This window comes from Crassostrea angulata, chromosome 1 (genome assembly GCF_025612915.1).
Source record: "Crassostrea angulata isolate pt1a10 chromosome 1, ASM2561291v2, whole genome shotgun sequence".
Classification (NCBI taxonomy): Eukaryota; Metazoa; Mollusca; class Bivalvia; order Ostreida; family Ostreidae; genus Magallana; species Magallana angulata.
This window is the reverse complement of record NC_069111.1, coordinates 11,789,314-11,811,670: the sequence shown is the minus strand read 5'-3', so window position 1 is coordinate 11,811,670 and position 22,357 is coordinate 11,789,314. Positions and strand designations below refer to the sequence as shown.

Genomic DNA, 22,357 nt, shown 5'->3' with positions numbered 1-22,357 from the left:
TTTTTCTGTCCAAAGATTCAGTATTGTTCTTTTACATGCATGAAAACTACAGTAAAATGTCACCAGATGGAATTTTTTTTAATGTTGATCATCTGGCTAAAATTTTGTTCTAGGATCATATCAAAGTAATTTTTTCAGTGCCCCATTCCTCCTTATTTGGCATATCGCAGTTTATATTGCCGTTCACTAATTAACTCTGAATAAAAATAATACATATAAAGTACATGATTCCTTTATATTGGTGCTTAATATTCTCTCGATTTCTTGCAAATTATACAATACCAGAGAACGATGCTGTATGTAGTAGCTTTTTACCCGATTAAAAAAAACCGCATTGATATTACCGATGTGTTTTATTTGATTTTTTTAATCAGCACTAACGGCAGCATGAAAATAAAAAAGTCGCGCACACTCGAATTATACTCGGCCTTCGGTGGTGGACTAAAGTAATAGCTCTCGCCATGTTAAAGTTGGACTTAAGACCTGTATTTTGACAGTATTTAAGATTATCCTATTAAGATATGACAAATTTATGAGCTATGGTGAGATCTTATGAAAAATATTTTGTCTTTTAAGATAGATTTTAGTCAAAAGTCGGTTATATGTTAAACGAGCCCAGGGTTTATATGGCAGAGTAGGAAAAAGTAAGATTGGTCGTGCTCTTGTGGGGGAGGGGGCATTTCCTTTGGTCCAGGTTGTGCATTAGGACAGATATTATTTTCCCGTTCTGACGGAAAAGTCCTGGGGATGTATTCACAAAAACCATACGCCAGCCATGGTAAAACGCAGACAACGAGTTTGCGCTGTGTGACAAAGGGTGCTTTCCATTTAACCGGCATCGCCGGATTTGCCGGTGTTGCCTTCGTCGCCGATTGCTGGAACGCGCGTCGCCGGCGAGCGATTGTGGCAACACAATATACCGTTGCTGATTAGGAAACAATATGGCGTCGATGTTATCATATTCTACAAAACTAGTATTTCTAAAACTACAATTTGTCGTACTACATTGAAATACATTAAAACTGCAAATAGCCAACATTTTTGGATCAAATTTTAAGATAGGTATCAGTTTTAAGCTGCAATCGTCATCGTTGGATCATTGTGACATTGCCAACCGTTCCAATAACGTCGCCGTTTGCCGATAACGTCGCCGGCGAGGCAACGTAAATGGAAAGCGCCCATAGTGACGTCATGATTATGATGTCATTTTTAACGTTGTGACGTTATCAGCAGTATTTCACTAAACACATAGATCATACGATGTATATTGATACAAATTTAAAAAAATCAATAATGAAAAACAGAACCTGAATATATTTAATATTTTTTTTATTTTAATGTATATTTTTTCAAATTGCCATAGGCCCAAATAGGCCCTGTGGCACTTAACGTAGATATTCAAATAGGCCCAAATAGGCCCTGTGGCACAGAAATGGTTAAGGGAATTTGTTTTATAAAAGTAACCGAAGAATTACTAACGACTTGTCTCCTAATGGCAACAGTGCATAGTATGGGGCATTCCTGAAAAGGTGGCAGATTTTTTTACTACATGTAATGCATTGAACAGAGCAGCCAGTGATGCACTGAAGAAATTTACTTTGTTAACCCCTTGAAATAAAAAGATATAGATACTGTGCTTATGAATCACAGACTTATGTAATTTAAGTCAGAAGCAGCATGCAAAGCATGCTTTGAAATGATCATATACTAGTATATGTTAATGCATCTCAGGAAGAAGTTTGGTCTGTGTACCCCTTTTGATAAGATGAACATAGATCAAAACATTGTCCTTAACCGGTGTCAAAGATAAAAAAATAAAATGTCTTCAAATACATTGTTTTCTAAGTTTGGTTTCTATAATTATCTTCAAAGAGAATATGGTAACAGACCAGAAAACCTCTTCACTAAAATCATTGACGCCTGAAGTGTCAAATGCCATTGGTTTGAAACTACTTGTAAAAATTAAGGTGTGAACAACTTATCTCGGTTATAGCTTAGGCCACATCAAAATGTCCTATACGCTTTTCCTTGTGACTTTGTATTAGGGTAATACCCCAAATCATTATTTTCCTTGTCACCTTGTCCATGTACTACCACGTCTAGGTCATGACGAATCCCTACATGACCATGACCATCTCTGTGTCAAATAAAGGCAGCAGCAAATGCATAACCCCCACCAAAAATATTGCTATGGCATAGCAATCCATCCTCAACACTTGTAATGTAGACACAGATTAACAGACAGACAAGGTAAATCCTGTATACCATGATACCTTTATTTGCAGAGGTAAAACAATATTAATAAGGGAACACTTTTGTCAGTTAAAGATTATATATTCTATTTCTCAAAGTTAGAAAAATGTGTCATGCATGATTTCAAACACAAGACATGTATATATATGTGAACATTCTTGATAGCTGTAATAGTAGTAGCATTTGAAAATTGTTCACAGAGAGACAAACAGAAAGCTACACAAACAGATCATCGCATACACTCTTCTGGTCTATGGCCAGCAGAGCTAAAACCCACAGGTGTCATGAGAAATTGAACGTCACAGATGTCCTCTGCAAACATAAGGGGAAATATACACTACATGTAAATATTAGATATTAATATGATTGTCCTTTTTTAAAAACGTTAAGTATTCTAAATTACATTGTAATATACTTTTAAAATATATGCAATACATATTTCAATCATGTTCACTTGACCTTAAACATAAAAGTAACACATAAGAAATTACAACATCTTATTGCTGATATTAAGATTTTAAAACGAATAAAAACTAAACCATGAGGTTACACCACAGGTACACATGTTGCAGATGGGAAGCAGAGAGAGTAATACAGATATAACACATACACATTCAATCTTCAATCTAAAACATGAAGCATACAGACGACTCTTGTTTATAAATAAGTCCAGGGTATTTCATGAGGAGATAATCTTCCAATTACTGTTTAAATTTAAAGGGTTTATTACAGAATCATTTGTTACTGCAAGACCAAACGTCCTAAATTTGCATCCTCATCTTCCGCCATTACGTTTAACGGGGGCTCATTGGAATCAGCGTTCGTATCTGCTGATTAAGTCTCAGCATATGTTGCATTTTACTCTTTTTCTGATGAATACTTCTATCAGCAAGAAATTTGCAATTGTTTTTTTACTTTCAGTGCTTCTGCCTCTCTTGGTACACTTTAATCTTTAAAGTCCATATAAAATTCAAATGTCCTATTCCATTGTCCATTTTTTCTTTGATGGTAATGTGGTGCATGATGGTTTATCCACTGATTCTATACCACTTGGGACATAATCCTTGTGTTCTTCAATAGAATCTGTGAATCAAATATAAGAAAGGTTCAGTGAATTAAATTCTACAATTGTACATGTAAGTTAAAATAATAGTGTACGCAACACATTTTCATAACATGCTAGTGCTTGGTATTCAATTTGTATACACACTATGCTGCAGTAAATTGTGACCACATCTTTCAAGTAATAATGCTTTAATGTTTAAAAACTAAAAAATTATCTGCGATCACATATCAATGTATATATTTAAGAAATAAACAACGTTATTTAGTGAACATGGCGTTATGAATAGCAATTGCTCTGTTGGCATATTCCATGATGCACGCTAGCGCATCATGGAAAATATGCCAGCAGAGCAGTTTCTATTCATAACGCCATGTTCACTAAATAATCGTTGTTTATTACTTATATTTGCATTTTACCACTCGCAAATACCCTGTATTAGCCTAGACCTTGACATTTAGCTATTACATCAAAAGTACGCATTCAGACTGTAATGTATCTTTTTAATTCACATAGATTTGTTAACAGAATCAATGATATGTTATAACAGTAATTCCTTTAAAATGTTATCAAAAACATGTTTTAATATTACATGTAAATACGTCAATTTTAATGGAGTTGGAGAAAAACACATGATGTATTGTATAGTGGTTTAAATCTATAACGTCATGGAAAAGTATATATAACGTTACACCTTTATGACGTCATAGTATACTGACAGAGCAATTGCGATTATAGAGAAATAATTGCAGCTCCTCCGTATTGGCTTACAGTGGGAAAGAACAATGGAAATGCAAATATATGCATATAAACATATGTCTAAACTTGCAATATATATATGTACGCATATGAACAGTCAAATATCTGACCTCAAAGACACAAAAAACTCATAAACAACCCACTGCAAAAATATTTGAGCAAACAATCTATGACAGTGACCAACATCCCATGTACCTGGTAATTATGTTTGCAAATAAACAGATAACTAAACTCAAAGACACAGTAATAAACTATAGGAAAAATTTTAGAACAAATAATCTCTGACAGTGACCTACAATTCATGAATAGACACAAACATTTATACATGAAAGAGATTCAAAAACCACAAGCATTCCCATACATATTTTTCATTGTACATATGTACAAACTCAATATGTATGGACGCATATATCCAGTATACAAATGTCAATTAAGTAAACTCAAAGACACAAAAACTCATGAACAATCAACTGAAAAATGTTAGAATAAGAAATATATGATGATAACCCACAATTCATGAACAGACACAAACAGGTATACATATACATGACAATATCCCACAATCCATAAACAGACCCAAACATGTATATACAAGACAATGACCCACAATCCATGAACAGACACCAACATTTTTTTTACAGTACAATAGTTCATCAAACAAATTAGGTAAAATTTTCTCCAGCATTCTATCATACTAATATCAAAACTCTTGTGACAAAAATCAAATTAGAAATTACTGTGGAATCATTAAAATTCGTGGGGGCCAATTTTCGTGGATTGCTTAAATTTTACAGGTTCGTGGGGAGGTATTTTCGTATATTTTCTTATACTACAAAAGGGAATATGACTTTAAAGCCCTAATTTATTAATTCGGGGAGGATGTTAATTCGTGGATGAGAGGTAACCACGAATTCCACGAAAATTGAGCCACCACGAAATCTAATGATTCCACAGTACATGTTAATCATATATGTAAGTAATGGAAATAAAAGATTAATGTGAACAATTGAAGATCTTTATAGGAACATGGTTACAGTAACATTTTTTTCTAGACTAAATGCTCATAGTATTACATTTAATCATATGTACTAGAGTTTATAACTGTGTAAACATTACATGTAATTTGTATATAATTTGTTATTGTATGGATTTTACATGTTTATCAAAAACAACAGTTGAATTTTTATTGAACCTGTTATTTTCCACAGGATTCGATGTTGGGATGAGATGTTAGTAGTGTTTGGCTGGGAAGTTCGGTAATGAAAAAAATGTAGAAATACAGATAATTTATTAATCATGTAAGCCAATAAGTCATTTTTGTATACCCTTTAGATGAAGCAGCTAGGATTAACAACTAGGCAATTGTTAATAAAAAGGTTTCTGCAAGTATCTTAATTTGTACATTTTTTTATCAAACTATGCCATTAATTTATCACATTAATTTTGAAGATCATTTAGAGCTAATATTATATGTTTATCATGAACATCATTTATCCTTTCCTCTGGTGTATCATTCCTATCGTATCTTGCATGTACACTTTTCAATGTACATGTATAACATGCGTCAATCCTATCATATCGTGCCTGGTTTCTATCCTATCATTTTATTATCATGTTAAATTCATTGCGGGTACAGTATAACAGAGAACCAAAAATTAACATAAAGATCAAATATCTAACTCAAAGTCACAAGAAAAATGTTTGAGCAAACATTCTATGAGAGTGACCCACATCCCATGAACAGACAAAAACATTTATATATATGACAGCACTCCAAAAGCAATGAGCATTCACATATATATCTTTGAATTTACAAATGTCTGAACTCAATATGTATGAATGCATATACACAATTGACTAAACTTGAAGACACAAAAAACACATAAACAAATAACATGAAAAATGTTTAAACAAACAATATATGATAGTGACCCACAATCCATGAACACTGATACAAACATATATATATGGTACCCGCATCAATATTTTTTACAATCTTGTACTATCATATCATTTATCAGACCTATTGATCAAGCATACAGATCTATCATCATGCACAAATCCAGTAGTACCGAGTGTTAATCCTAGAAAGTTTATCATTTAACTTCACGGTTTTTCTGTGTATCCTATTATGTTAATCATATCGTTCCTTTCCATAAGCAAGTCATTTTACTTGGAAGTTACGTGTTGTTCAATACGCCGTTAAAGCAAAGATTTATTGATCAGTAAACTCAAAAACATAAAAACTCATGAACAATCAACTGAAAAATGTTAAAATAAGAAATCTACAACAATGACCCACAATCCATGAACAGATCGACGCCAACATGTAACATATTTAAACAATAAAATGCTTTCTATAGTGATTCATTCGGGATATGAAGGTAGTGACATTGCAGGAAAAATACATAACCGCTAAATAACCAGCATTAGCGGGTTATGTAAATTTTTCCTGCAATGATCGCTACCTTCATAACCTGCATGAATCATCAAAGAAAGCATTTTATTGTTTATATTAACATCTTTCTTTAACTAATTAATAAATTGATTATGAAAAGTTAGTAAAATTTACTAAATTACTGTTGACGTACACATGTACGTTAGCTAAAAGAAACAGCTAAATCGTCTCCTGTGAGACTTTCAGTCTGACATCATCATGATTATTTCATGCAGTCCGTGATTTTACTTAGGTCGCTGTAGGTTCAGATCAATCGATAAACAGGGCGTGTTAATTTCAGTCCTGTCACTTTCAGCCGCTGTAGATTTCGACCAATAGTTAAATGGGGCGTGTAGATTTCAGTCTGGCTGTTTCTATAGAGCTATGAATTAACTATAACCTTTCGTAAGAAATTGAGGAAATTATACTTAAAGTTTGTAGATGTAAATATACGACAATGACCCACAATCCATGAACAGATACAAACATGTATATACATGACAATGACCCACAATCCATGAACAGACACAAACATGTATATACAGTTCAATAATTCATCAAACAAATTAGATACAATTTTCTCCAGCATTCTATCATACTAATATCAAAATGTTTGAGACCAAAATTAAATAAGAAATTACTTTGCTATGTAAACAAATCTTTTGTTTTAATTTTGAATGTTGAAGCAAAAATTCCAGTTATAGACCTAAAATGAATGTATTAAATGTTAGGAACTGTTTTTTTATTCTTAAAATGAATAAAATGATAGACAAATCAGCTTGAAAAAGATTTGTATATTGAACCTATGTAAATAAAAAAAATAGGGCACAATCCTGGTTTACATGACAAAGAATTGTGAGCTTTGTATCTTGCTTGTAACTCAATGACTGACTCTCAAATTTCATTTGATCATTAGAAATATATCCTAAAGCATTGTAAATAATGAAAACAGAAAACCAAAATTTGACCAAAATCATGACAGTGCCCCTTTAAAATATTTGCATATATACAAATGTATAAACTCAAAGACACAAAAAAGTCATGAACAAACTACCTGGTACAGGAGAAATAATACAACAATTAACCTACGATAGTGACCCACAATCCATGAACAGACACAAGAATGTATATATATGACAGTGAACCACAATCCATGAACAGACACAAACATGTATATATGACAGTGAACCACAATCCATGAACAGACACAAACATGTATATATGACAATGAACCACAATCCATGAACAGACACAAACATGTATATATGACAGTGAACCACAATCCATGAACAGACACAAACATGTATTAGTATAGCAACCTTAGAACTATAAGCATTCACATATATATACATATACATGCAAACACAAATAAAACTCAAAGAAATGGAACACCTCAACTGCCTTATGTAGATAATGCCCATAATATGCTGATAGTTCAACATTTCATGCTGATCATCAATCAACATTACATGCTGATACATCAAGTGAACTTTACATGCTGATACTTCTTCATTATATGATAATTTATCAATTATCATTACATGCTGATAGTATAACATTACATGCTGATATTTTTTTATTATATGATTATACCTAGTATTCACTATATGCTTTCACTAATACATGCTGATATTTCATAAAATGATGGTATTACAGTATGCGGTGATTCTAAATTCGCTATAAGCAGCAGGATCGTGATTCGATAAAACTCAGGGATATTACTAAGGAGAGAATAGACTAAATTCAAGCTACATTGTACCCAACAATTTAAACAAGCTTCTTTTATGCTTATTTCCTTATATAAATATGGACACCCCATTGGTTATTATCAAAACTTATATTCCCAATACTAGGGCTTGTGCCATTCAGCTGAAACTGGATGCTGGAGGGAATGGGGGCACCATCACTTTTGATTACATTTGTTGGAACTTGCGCCGAAATCTCTGTGTGTCAAACAACTCCATAGTCCCCTTATTGTAACTCGTCTTTGTTTAGGCGCCTTCAAATTGGATGCCAATTTTATGAGTATGTTTTATGTTGTAGGTTGATTGTTTTAATTCTGCAGGCAGGCGCCTTCAAATTTATTTTACCCCCTTTGGATTGGGCATTCTACGCCATTAAATAGCAATTTTACTTTCTGTCTTAAGGTACTTCACTACACCGAGACTTATACTTTTTAAGACACTACGTCACAAGATGGCGATTTAAATGTTTTGTTAAACTGTTTGTATCAATCGATTCAGATGTATATCGTCATAGCTCAGTGGTTAAAGTATCAGGCTTGTGAACCGCAGGTAATGAGTTCGAATCCACCTGGGGCTTTTGCTCATGTTTACTGAATGACATTTTTGAAAATATCATTTTTTATCTAAAATTGTACATTTTCTTGCCTCTTTGATATATATAATTCTTATCCATCATTCTTTCTATCATAATCAAGTAAATTTCTGCTGATTTGAGAAACTATTTCAAGGTGTAGTGAGGTACCTTAAGGAAATCAGAGCATGAGCAATCATCCATTAGATCCCAGCGCTTCTCACAAACTATCTTTTATTTAAGGGGGGGGGGGAGGGGGGGGGAGGGGGGGGGGGGGTGGTGGTGGTGGTGGTGGCAGTCCTACCCCTCAATCACAAGTCAACAAGTAAATATAAAATAGGGAATGGGGGGGATCCCGTATTTTACAATATTTCATCTATTGATCTACATATGATCGAATTTCCATTTTCATAAAATTATTGTAAAACTACATACAAAGGATAGAGCATTGCGTCCTCCAGATTGCAATATCTTACATGAAGTCAGATGCTAGGGACTACGTGCGCTGTTGAAACTGATTTTAGCAGTAACTGTACTGTTGAAAAAAATTAGTGCTTACATTGTCCACTCCTTTACGTGGATCTCCAGGGAAAGCCCACCCATAAATCTGATGTAACCTGAATGACAGAAGTCTTTGTTTAGGTGCTATGAATACTTTTAGCGGTCCACTTTGACCAAGCGCCATAAACTTGGGTTCACTTCAGAATGCACATTTTTGGACAAAAAATCCCCTGGGGTACCTCGAACCCCCTGATTTGTATGCACTGATGGGGAGCGCCAATGGTTTTCCCAAGCAGGCTTTCTTTAAATATCTGATCAATCTCCGAAACAGAGAAAAAGCCCTGTGTTAAAAACTTGTCAGGCATCAATGAGTTCTGAATTTTAATGTATTTCAATCTCAAGATGACCCTTCCCTATTTTTAGAATCACCGCAGAGTGAAGTACCATCACATAATGAAGAAGTATCAGCATGTAACAAAGAACTATCATCATATAAAGACAAAGTATCAGCTTGTAATGTTAAAGTTTCAGCATGTGATGTTGAAGTACCATCATGTAAATTAATGTTGAAGTATCATCATCATCCACATCAGGTAGTTGAGGCGTTATGTACAAAGACACTAAAACCTCATGAACAAACAATCTGTTAGAATGACCCACATCCAATGAACAGACAAAAGCATGTATATATGACAGCAACCCAAAAATCATTAGCATTCACATATATATTTGCACTTACACAAATTTCTAAAGTCAAAGACACAAAATAGGCGTGAACAAACTACAGGAAAAATGTTAGAACAACCAATCCATGACAGTGATCCACATCCCATGAACAGACACATACATGTAGATATGAGAGCAACCCAAAAACCATGAGCATTCACATATATATCTTTGACTAAATATGTATGCATGCATATGCACAAATGTCTAAACTCAAAGACACAAAAACCCATGAACAATCCACAGAAAAAATTGCAGAACAAAAACTCTATGACAGTGACCCACAATCCATGAACAGACACAAACGTATATATATACGAGGGTTGTCCGAAAAGTTCGTGGACACATGTAATTTTATTCAAAATATAAGCGCCATTTTCAGGAAGGTATTATAATATTGTAATAAAGAGCATAATTATGTATATTTTTGTAATTGAGTTATGAATGTATATACATTGCCTATACAGGCCGCACAGCCCAGTATGACGTTAAATTATAATGACGTAGTACTGGGTTTATTGAGAGTAATATGCTACATTCACCGTTTGGTCAGAAGGTACAATCGCATATTCCATCAACATATCACTTGTGCCACTTGTGGATAAGTTTTCTTAATCGTTTCATTCATTTCAGTTTTTTACTTCAGTTGACACAATTTTTTTATTGCCAGCGGTCAGATGAAGTTGCTTTTTCATGCGTTTTAAAAGACATATTCTTGCCGTATTAAATATTTTTTAAATGTCCTCTGCTGGTTTGAAAATATTTTTAAATGATGTATGAAAACAATGTACACAATACAGACTACATCACAATAGAAGATTATGAAAACAGTAAATATACATATCTAAAAACTCAATTACAAAGTTTGGACAATTTTTGCGCTGGGACGTGCATACTTTCTGCGAGCCTTTGATACATTAAAATTTTACTTTATTTCTATAGAAAACAATAAAGACCACTTTGGTTTGATCTGAAATTTTATGACAAAGATTTAGATATATAATATGAATAAATTAACCCATTTAAAATGATAAAAATGCTATTGTCCACGAACATATTTGGACAACCCTGGTATATATAGTATATATATATGACAATGACCTACAATCCATGAACAGACACAAACATGTATGTGTGACAATGACCTGCATTTAATCCATGAACAGACACATATATGAAAATGACCCACAATCCATGAACAGACACAAACATGTATATATGACAATGACCCCCATTTAATCCACGAACAGACACAAACATATGCCGGTATATATATATATTTATATATATATGACAATGACCCACAATCCATGAACAGACAAAAACATATATATATATGACAATGACCCACGTTTAATCTATGAACAGACACAAATACATATATTTGACAGTGACCCAAAAACCATGAGCAATCACACAGTTATATGTTTGCATATACACAATGTCACAAAGACACAAAAAAAATCATGAACAATCTACAGGGAAAATGTCAGAACAAACAATTCCATTTCAGAGAAAAAGCTGTCATTGTCAAAGTTAAGGATAAAGGCTGATTAAAAAGTGGTGACAAAATATAACTAAAACAATAACGACATTAAGAATCCTCGACACCCTGTGACTTCTACTTTTAAGACAATACGTCACATCATGGCAATTTCAACGCGATGTGAAACAGTTTATATCGCCAATAATTGGTGTTTTAAATATCTCTGTGCAGCTATGGGTTTACCCTCAGTATACCAACCCACAGGTTCTGAGTGTGAATACTGGAGGAGCATTTATTTTAATGAAGAGAAATGAAATTTAAAGTCCCCCCTTAAAAAACTGATTATAAGGGGGTGGGGGGGGGGTAATTTTTAATTCAAAACACATGGTAAAAATCAATATCTTTAATTAAGAAAATGGGCTTGTATGCAGAACTTTTAACAGGTGTTGAGGACCCTCAAATAATGTACCTGCATGTATTACCTTCACTGATAGTTCCTTCCAGACAATGCTGATGCTACTACCATTACAAGCTTCTATCTCATATTCTGAAAAGAAATAAAATGATTTGGTGATTAATTAGTACTCGGATGGCATCCTTTAAGGAGGCTGGGTGGTTAATAAATTAACCATCAAATCTTCTTTAATTTTTTTGATATGATTTGTCTAGTTATAAACTATCATTAACAAAAGAAAAAAATCTAAATATTTCAGCTTTAAAATCTTATTACTTTTCTCTATCTTTATACATAGGTCTACTTATTAAGGAGATAAAAATAGTCCAAAAATTGTTGCGCCAATCGAGTGCTCTTAAAAAGATCCTAGCACTAAACTATGCGGTATATGCAAAACTGCCGCTTCCAAAATGCTCCCTATAGTATACAAAGAACAATGATATTCTAGTGAAGTCCTGCCTTGACAAAAATTCCCTATCATTCAGAATACATGTATTTGTGTAATAAAAATACCTATGCAAGGCTGTTGAACATATTCTGCAACATGGTCCTTTATGACCTGTTGAATCTGTTGAACAAGTATATACGGTAATTATGTGCTGCAACAGATCTTCACTGTTCTGCAGAATCTGTGGAACATCTGGGTGTGCTTCAACAGGATTTGCCTTCAAATTCCTCCCTAGAGTACAGGCAAAGAATAATTGTCAATGAAATTTTAGTTACTTAGTTACTACAGGTCTACTGTAGTTACTGAAATGTTCCCCTACATTTCAGAAAGAGTAACTTAAGGTAATACCTGTAGTAAAATGCCAAAGCTGTTGAACATGTGAAGTTACATGGTCCTGAGTAGACTGTAGTATCAGTTAAGAGCCCATCTTAACTAGTTAGTGGAACATCTACATGAGTTACCATTGTGTCCCTCTCTAGAATGCTCTCTGTTATAAATTTGAAAAAGATTTCATTGTAATTAGAGTTAACCTTGTAAATCATGTGTTGAAAAAAGTAATGTAGTTAATGAAAAATACCTGTTCATGTCTGACAGCTGATGAATCAGTGCAGTGTTCAGAAGAATCTATGGAACGTGCATCACAGTGCTGCAACAGAGTCCAAAGTCATATCTAATCTCCTACTGTCTATCAATATTCCTCCATGCAAAGAGTCAAAGCTTCCATGGGTAGTTGTTCAACATTAATTTCATAACAGCATTATTTTTGGGCTTGTCTGAGGTTGCATCATTAAATAATGTGCTTTCCAAGCTTTTGGAAGATTCATACTTATCAATGCTGTAAAATAATAATGAAAACAATACTTAGATAAAAAGTCTAATGTTACATATAAACATAAGCATTCATATGAGGAAATATTATGGTTATATGAACAATGCATGCGTTATGAAACAACAATACATATCACAATATAGTGGTAACGATATATGAATCACAATGTATTTTTAAAAAATACAAGGGCACCGCAAAGCAGAGCATCCCCTCGCAAAATGAAATGAAATATTTGGGGGGAGGGATGCATTATTTAAAATATACATGTAATTAAAAATAACAAATAATATTTATCTTCATAAAACCTCTTTAGATCAAAATATTCCTTTCCCCATGCACGCTCTTGGGGAAGGGGGGGGGAGGGGGGGGAGAGGAGGTAATAATTTTTTTTTCTTCATACAAATAAAAACCTGAAACACACTACTATACCAGCTGTATGTTTCTCACATGCTTCTCACACGCTATACAGTTTTTACAATACGTTCCTAGCATAGCACGGTTTGCTTTTTGTATGATATGATAAATGTTACTCGCACTGTATGGTCTTTTTTTCACATGATATGATATCACAATGCTTCCTGTATGAAAAAGTGTATAGAAAAAGTGTTATTCATGTATCTAGCTGCAATAATGTAGCCCTCTCCGATTTTTATATCTGATGTTTACTGAAGAGGGCTACAATTCCACAGGATCTCCATAATGGTGCTAAATTAAACACGAAACGTTTCTCGCACGAAAGTCGCACGCTTTTTGGGTGTAGTAGTACGTTTCAGGGTCTGTAATTAAAGGAGGAAAAAATATCGCCGGGTAGAAATAAAAAGCTGATTTCTTTTTATAATAGAACACATCTACAAGTTTTTTTCTGTAGATTCAAAATAAAACTCTCGATGAAATCTAAACCAGGTGTCTCTGAAATCAGTCTGGGTTGGGCCTACTTTGTTTATACACAGTTGAACTCTTGGCACGTGCTACTCATGCCCGCAGTCTTCGAGAGGTTGACTCATTATATACACAATATAAAAGTCACACAGAGGTGTGAACGATTATCATGATTAAGCACATATATAAATTATTATTGTTTAAGCAATACGGTAGGATATATCCAAATCTTAAGGAATACATGTAATTACACTGACGATAGATGGACCGTAACATTAGCGGGTGAAATGAAATTTCCGGTGAACTATTTCATATACAGTATTATATACTACTTTAGACTCGATCAACAACAAAGACACAGGGTTGCATGTGCTACCGTATATATGCCTCCAGGCTAGGTTACTATCCCCCAGTGAACACCAGTTTGTATACATGGCAGGGAAGTGATAAGCAAACGATCTTTAATCAATCCGGTCGTACAAATTAGTGCATAACAAATATAATTTAAGGATGAAATGTTCAACAAGTCCCGGGGTTGAGTATTGGGGGACTCTCTACTTGCACCTGTAAACAATACATTTTTACGTATGCAAACGAACAAAAAAGTAATCTAACCGCTCAAGACAAGTTTTCTGAACTCGCAGACTTGTTCCCCATGTACTGTACAGCTGAAGAACGGTACATAGAATTACCGAAATACCCGCGATTTACCGAAATACCCGGTGAAAACACCGAAATACCCTTCAAAAACACCAAAATGCCCATTATTACGCCATAAAGAGTGTATGTCTAATATTTTATATAGATAGTTATTGTATATAAAGTCAATTTTTTTTTTTTACTTACATTATCAAACTGAAAATTGGGGAAATACATTTAAACACTTAGATTTAAACTATGATGTTAAATATTTGTGCTCAAATGAGGCATTTCGGTGTATTTGAAGGGCATTTCGGTAAATCACGGGTATTTCGGTAATTCTAGTTACCCGCTGAAGAATGACACTTGCATTCCGAATTTGAGATTTCAGCATTACGAATCGGTGCATGGTCAAAAGGCAGCCGTTTGACGTTTCAGCCTAAGAGCGTCCGCCATTTTTTCTTAATTGTACTTTTAGTTCGATAATCTTTGCTTCCTCGTCATATTTTTATAAATATGACCTACTAATTACTGCTAATAAGAAAATATATTCAGTACTTACCCAAGTTACTGCTGTACTCCGCCATTGATATCCAACAATGCATTGCGTGCATCACAAAACCGTTTTGTGGGACACCCCGCTGGATGTTTATAGATAGACAAAATGTTCAAAACTAGTAGCTTTGACGCGATGTTCTAAAAATAGATTTTGAGTTGTGGGACATTTTTCAATATATCCGTGTGGGTCAAAAAAACATTTTTTTTTGTTTTTTATGTTAATAATACCATTTTCAACCTCCCTGTGAATTTTGAACTACATGGTTTATGGGTCAAAATATAGATGACCCATAAACCACCTAAGGATCCCACAACGTGAGTCTGAGGTATATGAAATAACCCACAACACGGATTTGTATAACTATATATATATATATATATATATATATATATATATATATATATATATATATATATATATATATATATATATTTATATATATATATATATTAGAATAATCAAGCATTACAATATTTTACCAAATAATATGTTTTAAAAAATTTTTGAAAAGGGAAAGACAAGCGCGCAACAATTTTGGTGAAAACAAATTGTACAAAAAATACATGCGTGCTTGATTTGGTTGGGTTTTTTTTCAATAGGATATACGTCACGGTACGGAGGTGTTCCAAATCATCTTTAACTTGATTTAATTACAACGCATTCGAAAATACATTTCCTATCGCAAGTGGGGTGGGGGGGGGGGGACCCGCTCGACGGTGCGCTTGTAAGAAACATGACCTTGGTAAGCCGTTACACAACTCTATTATGCTATTAGGTATCTTATTTACCTAGGTTTTACGTGTTCACCAAGATATAAAACAATTTACTTTAATTCAAACTTAGTACTATAAAAGCAATGTCTAATATACATGTATATGTAGGTCTAATAACTATAAAAAAGACCTCGATTCATTTTCACCTTACAATGCATCGTTGCGATAATTCTGCAGTTCTGACGTACATGTACATGTGACAGTGAAATATTATCATATTTGTTTAAACGTGTGTCTGACGAAACCAAAAAAAAATGAACCAAATGTTTGTATCAAAAGCGTCTCTAATACCTCGGGGGACAATATGTAAGTGAGTTTGGAGCATGGGCAAAGTCGTCATTAAACAGAGATAAACAGATAATACGAGCCAACACTCGTCTTTTGCAGTGCCAAAATGCATTAATTCGCTATCAAATTTCCGTTCCATTTTTATTTCAAATCGACCGCAACGCATAAGTACATTAGATACCAAACTTACATGAGAATACTGGTTCTTTAAATTAGAAAGCTGCAGACAGAGAGCAAAACATACGAGATTTTTTTTGAAACCATATTTTTTGTTCTGCGCCATACTGCCGATGTTGTTGAGTCCGATAGCTGGTTAAGTACCTGTAATCGACGATCCCATAACTACTATAACACACTATTTGTAGTTCCGACAAAAATGCCTTTGGGTTTTGTTTCTGTGGTCGGTACACAAAAAAAAAAAAACTATCAAGAGCATGAATACGAAATTGGTTTCGTTCGATTTTTTTTATCTCTCCTTATAAATATATGAATTAAAAAATGATGATACCTTTGAAATTAGTGGTAATTGGAGCATATTAATAAAGCTACAATTATTTTAACGTTAATTCTTGCTAAAACCAAACTTAAACTATCGTTTTAACAAAATAAACCTGAAGCCAAATAAATTAATTTTATACTATTTCAGTAACCCGTCTGGCAAGGCTAACAGTTAAGTCTGCCAGGGTATGCATTGCAAACGTTGTGAACGCACAGATACCCGGATGATAATGATAGGAACATTGTTATAATTGCAGAGTTTTCTTTATTGTTTTATTTAAAATAAAGTTATTTGTTTTCATGTTTTCATCCTAATCAGTTTCTCCCGATGAAGAAAATGGACATGCCAAAGAACGAATCTTGGACTTTATAATTTTTCCACGAGTTTAGCTTGTTCGTTATACGCTACAAAGTATCTAATTTGAAAAAAAAATCGATAGAATATGATGGAAAGGGAAACCTAGGACAGAGTTAGATGGCAATAAAAAGTGAAGTTACAGAATGTATTTGAAATAGTTTTGTACAATGCTGATTTCACGTCACGGTAAATAAACAAAGACTGTCTCGTTAAAGAGAACGTTACCTCCTTCGTTTTTATTAAATGATATAAGCATGTATGATGAAAAATGACAATAACAAACTGTTTACAATCTCAAAAATCCATAAAACGAAATACAATTTCAAGGCAGAGCAACACAGATCTCTAAAAAGATAGAGGTAGGATAATATAAAATGGAATATGGTCATTAGTACCAAATCAAACTGTATACAATGTTAATAGGATGGCAGTGAGCAGCAGGACTCAAAGAAAATTAAGGCTTAGCTTTGAGAGATTCCAAGAAGAGCTATTAACTTTGTGTTTGAAATCACGAAATTTTGAAAAGATAGAGTTAATATCAAAGATTATGTACCCTGTGCTCGTCAGTTTCCTATTGGTAAGTTATTGACTAACTGTATAACTCTTCATGAATTTATAAAAAAAAACCAGCTGACTCGGAATGAAATAGTCTGAAAATTTCCTCCCGTCAATCGATCCTTTTGAAACCGTCAAAAAAACTGTTTCAAACATTTTTAATTTTATTCATGACATTTTATATATAAAATGTGCTCTATATGAACAACGAAAGTCCTTATATGCATGTATATTTCTTCTATTTTTTTTTCAGAGGGGGGGGGGGGTGGGGGTGGGGGAGTTGATATGTAAAGTGCAAGTTTTTGTGTCAGTTAGCCCAATTTTAGTCACATGATCATGGCACTGCAATGTTGTTGTTTTTTCCCTTTTAAAAACTGATATCTTCGATGACTATTAACCCCCTTGCAGATGGTACCTGATTAAAATTTAAAATTAGATGTTAGATCCGCTGGATTATCGGTATTATTGGAAAAAACTTAGGTCTAAATGCTCTACCCACCTGATTTTTTTTAGATAAAAATTACGAAATGAAGTAAACAATGAGTTCCGGATTATCTGAGAAAAAAATCGTTAAATCTCAATTTGAAATCATTATGGCGAATGCACTTTATTCCTCTCTGTAGGGTACTGTAATATCATTGAACATGTCAGTTTTTAAGGTTACCAATTATTTGGTGTTTCAAATTTGTGCAGTATTTTTTTAATTAATTTTCAATGTTGAGGACACGTCTCTTGGCCGTATTGTTTTCAAGTGTGTTCATTTCGCGTCAATCTTTCTTTGTGTTTATGGCGCGAAAGCAATTACATTAATGTGTTCTCATTTTTAGTCAAAAACAACGTTTACTATACAAAGAGAACCACTGAATGTGAATTTTGATTTTAATGTTTTGTTAATTCGCCTTTGATTTTGATTACTGTATGTTTTAATCTTATTCAATGCGACTTTGAGGTTTTAAGTTTTTTTTTCATAATTTGTGTTCTTTTACATGGTAATATTGCCCTCTCCGCGGTCCATAGAGGATTGTGGTTTTCTGTATGCATTGTAAAGGTTTGTTGATTTAAAGTAATAAAAAAATACAAATAGTGATAATAGTGATCAATCAAATCTGAATGTTGAATATATCAAGTTTGAACAATGGGGAAAATGTTGTTTTTAATACTGAATATAATGACTTTGCAATTTTTTGTTGAAAATAAAGTCGCTAATGGAACTGAGCATGTCCTTACATGGTGTAAAACTGTCAGGTGAGTTTATCAAATTCAAAAAATAAATTCTTAATAAAAATGTTTTTGTTCATAGGAAAAAAAGTTGTACCACAGGATCTTCAGGGATGTACTTTGTTATTCAAGTTAGTACGTATAATGTACCATTTAACAATTATACAAGGCTTTGAAACCTAGAAACAAAAAAAACAAACAAACAAACAAAACAAACAAACAAACAAACAAACAAACAAAACAAGAACAAACAAAGAACAACATTAACATCAAATATCGAAATCAATAAAATTGCCACTCCAATCTTACTTTAGGGGCTATTTAATATTGTGTTTTGATTCTATGGTTCCTCTGATCAATTCATATTTTGTTTGGTTATAATCATTTTTCATGTGTTAAAATGACTGTTCGTGTTTGAAATAAGCAATTACCAGGGTTACAGAGATTTCCCTTCCATTTTTATCAATCTTGAAGGCTGTTATCAGTATAAAACTTTGAAAAAAACCGGGGTTTATAATTATGGTATTTCTGCAAAATCATAAAGCGTCTTTTTTAGATTAAGTTTCCAGCAAAGAGACACTGCGGTTAAATAGTGTTTTGTGGTTGCAACCATTTTTAGACTGTCTTGATCTCCTTTAGAAAAAGAGTCCTATACAAAGACAGAGAAAAATACTCAAATTTAAAAGCTAAAATTTATGGATTTTTTCTTGACTAAATACTAGTTTATAGATTAACAAATCATATCTTAAAATTAAAGGTAGATCTGATGGTGAATATTGTTGGTTATCTCGCCCCCCAAAGGGATCCACTGTTCATAAAAACTCTTTCAAAGAAAAGACTTCATTAATATCTTGTCTTCTGAAGGTTATTATATCTTTTTGTCTTGAAGTAACCTGACTCATATCTATAGGCGAACAATCCCCCTCTATCATGTGTTCGTAATGACATACTTTGAAGTTTCATTTTTATGAAAGTGTGAACGTTATGCAATATCACTTTTGTAAAATGCGGGGTAAACCATGACAACTGATGAAATCAATGATATGCCTTCTTCAATTTCAATTACCAAATGATCAATAAGAAATTTATTTCAAGTTTGGTCGTATTATCACCGGGGAAATTATGGTGTTTCTATACATCCGGCGACAATAAAACTAAAATGCTTTAGATGGTAAAAAGCACTTTATTTGAACTTTAGGTCGGTATGGGTGATTTCTGGGAATCCAAAAACTACACCCGAACAATCTGAAACCTAATTCCTCTCTCCCGACAATGGTGTATAACACAATATAAATAAGAATTGAAAACAATAGAAATAAGCACTTAAGCACGAGTGACATATGTCATAGAGTAAAACTTCAATATGACTGAGTCAATTAAATCAAAGGTGAGGTGTAAGAGTTAATAAAATAATTAAGCAATTATAACTGAAGTGAATTATTGTCTTGTACACAGGCACGTAGCATCGTTTTTGAAAGTGGGGGGGGGGGGGGGGGCAGACTCATCCAAAAAATCTTGACGAGCCAAAAAAATAAAAATTAGAACTTTCCCAAAATCTTCAAAATCCTAATCCAGGGGGGGGGGGGGGGGGGGGGGGGGGGGCTGGCGTAGTATATAACTTCAATTTCAATCCTATTTTCTTTATTTTCATATCAATTTTTTACATCCTCGAAAAAAAGTGGGGGGGCCAACTCCATGATAATTCAATTTTTTACATGTAAATTTAAAAAAATTCGTTGCTGCAAGAAAAAGTGGGGGGGGGGGACCCCCCCCCCCCCCCGATGCTACGTGCCTGGTACAAAGGGAAAGGTATATTTATGAATAGATAACAGTTACTCAAATTTCACTCCATGATAGTATTACATTGCTTTGGTTCCGCAGAACTTTTTAGAGGTTTTAATATCGTTGATTTTTATCCTACATGGTTTGAAATTCTCGTGATAGAAGTAGTGTAGAGTAAACTTGGTTAAAGCTAATTCCTAGGGACCGTTTGATTCACTTCGCTATATCCGTAAGTCGTTATAATCGTATAACAAGTTCGTAATATTAAGTTCATCGAATTCTTTTCACATGTCACCATTAAAAAATCTTTGTATTTAGTTAGGCAATAAATAGGAATTCATTTTTGAAAACGTTTAAAGAATTAAATCAAGAATTGAAAAATATGCTTTTTTATAATATATAATATTATAAGATAAAAGCAAGATCCATACTTTACTGGCATATCGATCCAATTTTAAGCTAATTTTGTATACAAACTGTATAAGTAAGGAAGAAATTAAAAATACAGACATATATTCATGATATTGGCAAAATTGCTATCAAAGACAGAGGCTTGTTATTGTAAACTAAACAAAGAAAAACGAAGAGATACAACGTATGTATTTAGCATACAAAAATAAATTTTAAAAAAGCCACAATTTATGAACCAGGGAAATATGTATTTTGTAAAATCAAAAGTATTCTCTCTCTCTCTCTCTCTCTCTCTCTCTCTCTCTCTCTCTCTCTCTCTCTCTCTCTCTCTCTCAAAATGTTAGTTGATAATTGTCAAAACATCACATACTTGACAATGATGCAATATATGTGTAATTCTTGTTGCGCTCTCCCCAAGGGTAGCACCGTAGAACAATATTAAGAAATAATTACAAAAGGGTTGTTGAGATTCCTGCAAAAACCTGAAAAGATATATTGAAAATTCGACGGACTAAAGAATCTATACAAAAAAACAGTATACTAAAATAACAAATTAAAGGAAAACACATACTTTCGTGTATTGAAAGAAGGAAATCGATAATTCTAAATTCTAGATTTTTTTCACCTGCAGTTTTTTTTATTGTTGTCTAATTGTTTATTCATGGTAAATTTTCTCTCATATTAGTAATCTGAGACATGCATAAATAATAAAGCAGCATTTTATGTTTTTTAAATTAAAACCCATTCTCACACATATTGACTTTTTAAAATGCATACACGTCCGCTCTGGGACTTAATAGTAAATACATTTATTGGTGTTTAATTTATTACAGGACATCTTATTTGGTAGTTTTACCTGGTGCTGCGTACTAAAGGAAAGAATAGTCGCTTACAGTTTCATGTGTAACAACTTTTTCGTACTTGATACTGATATTACATCAAAGTAATTGTGGCATACTATTTCATGTTGACATTATAAACCTTTGTATTGACATAATTACAAACCTGCCATTGACATATATGAGTTATATATATCAGGCTTGGGGCGAATTACATTGTAAAGTAATGCATTACATTACCATTACTTCATGAATTTGGGCATTAAATTACCATTACCATTACTTG

General features: G+C 33.3%; 1 pseudogene; it reads right to left on the bottom strand.

Annotated features, from left to right (window-relative positions):
- Window positions 1–2,313: 2,313 nt before the first annotated feature.
- On the bottom strand, window positions 2,314–12,870 carry LOC128192683 (uncharacterized; annotated as a pseudogene).
- Window positions 12,871–22,357: the final 9,487 nt, after the last annotated feature.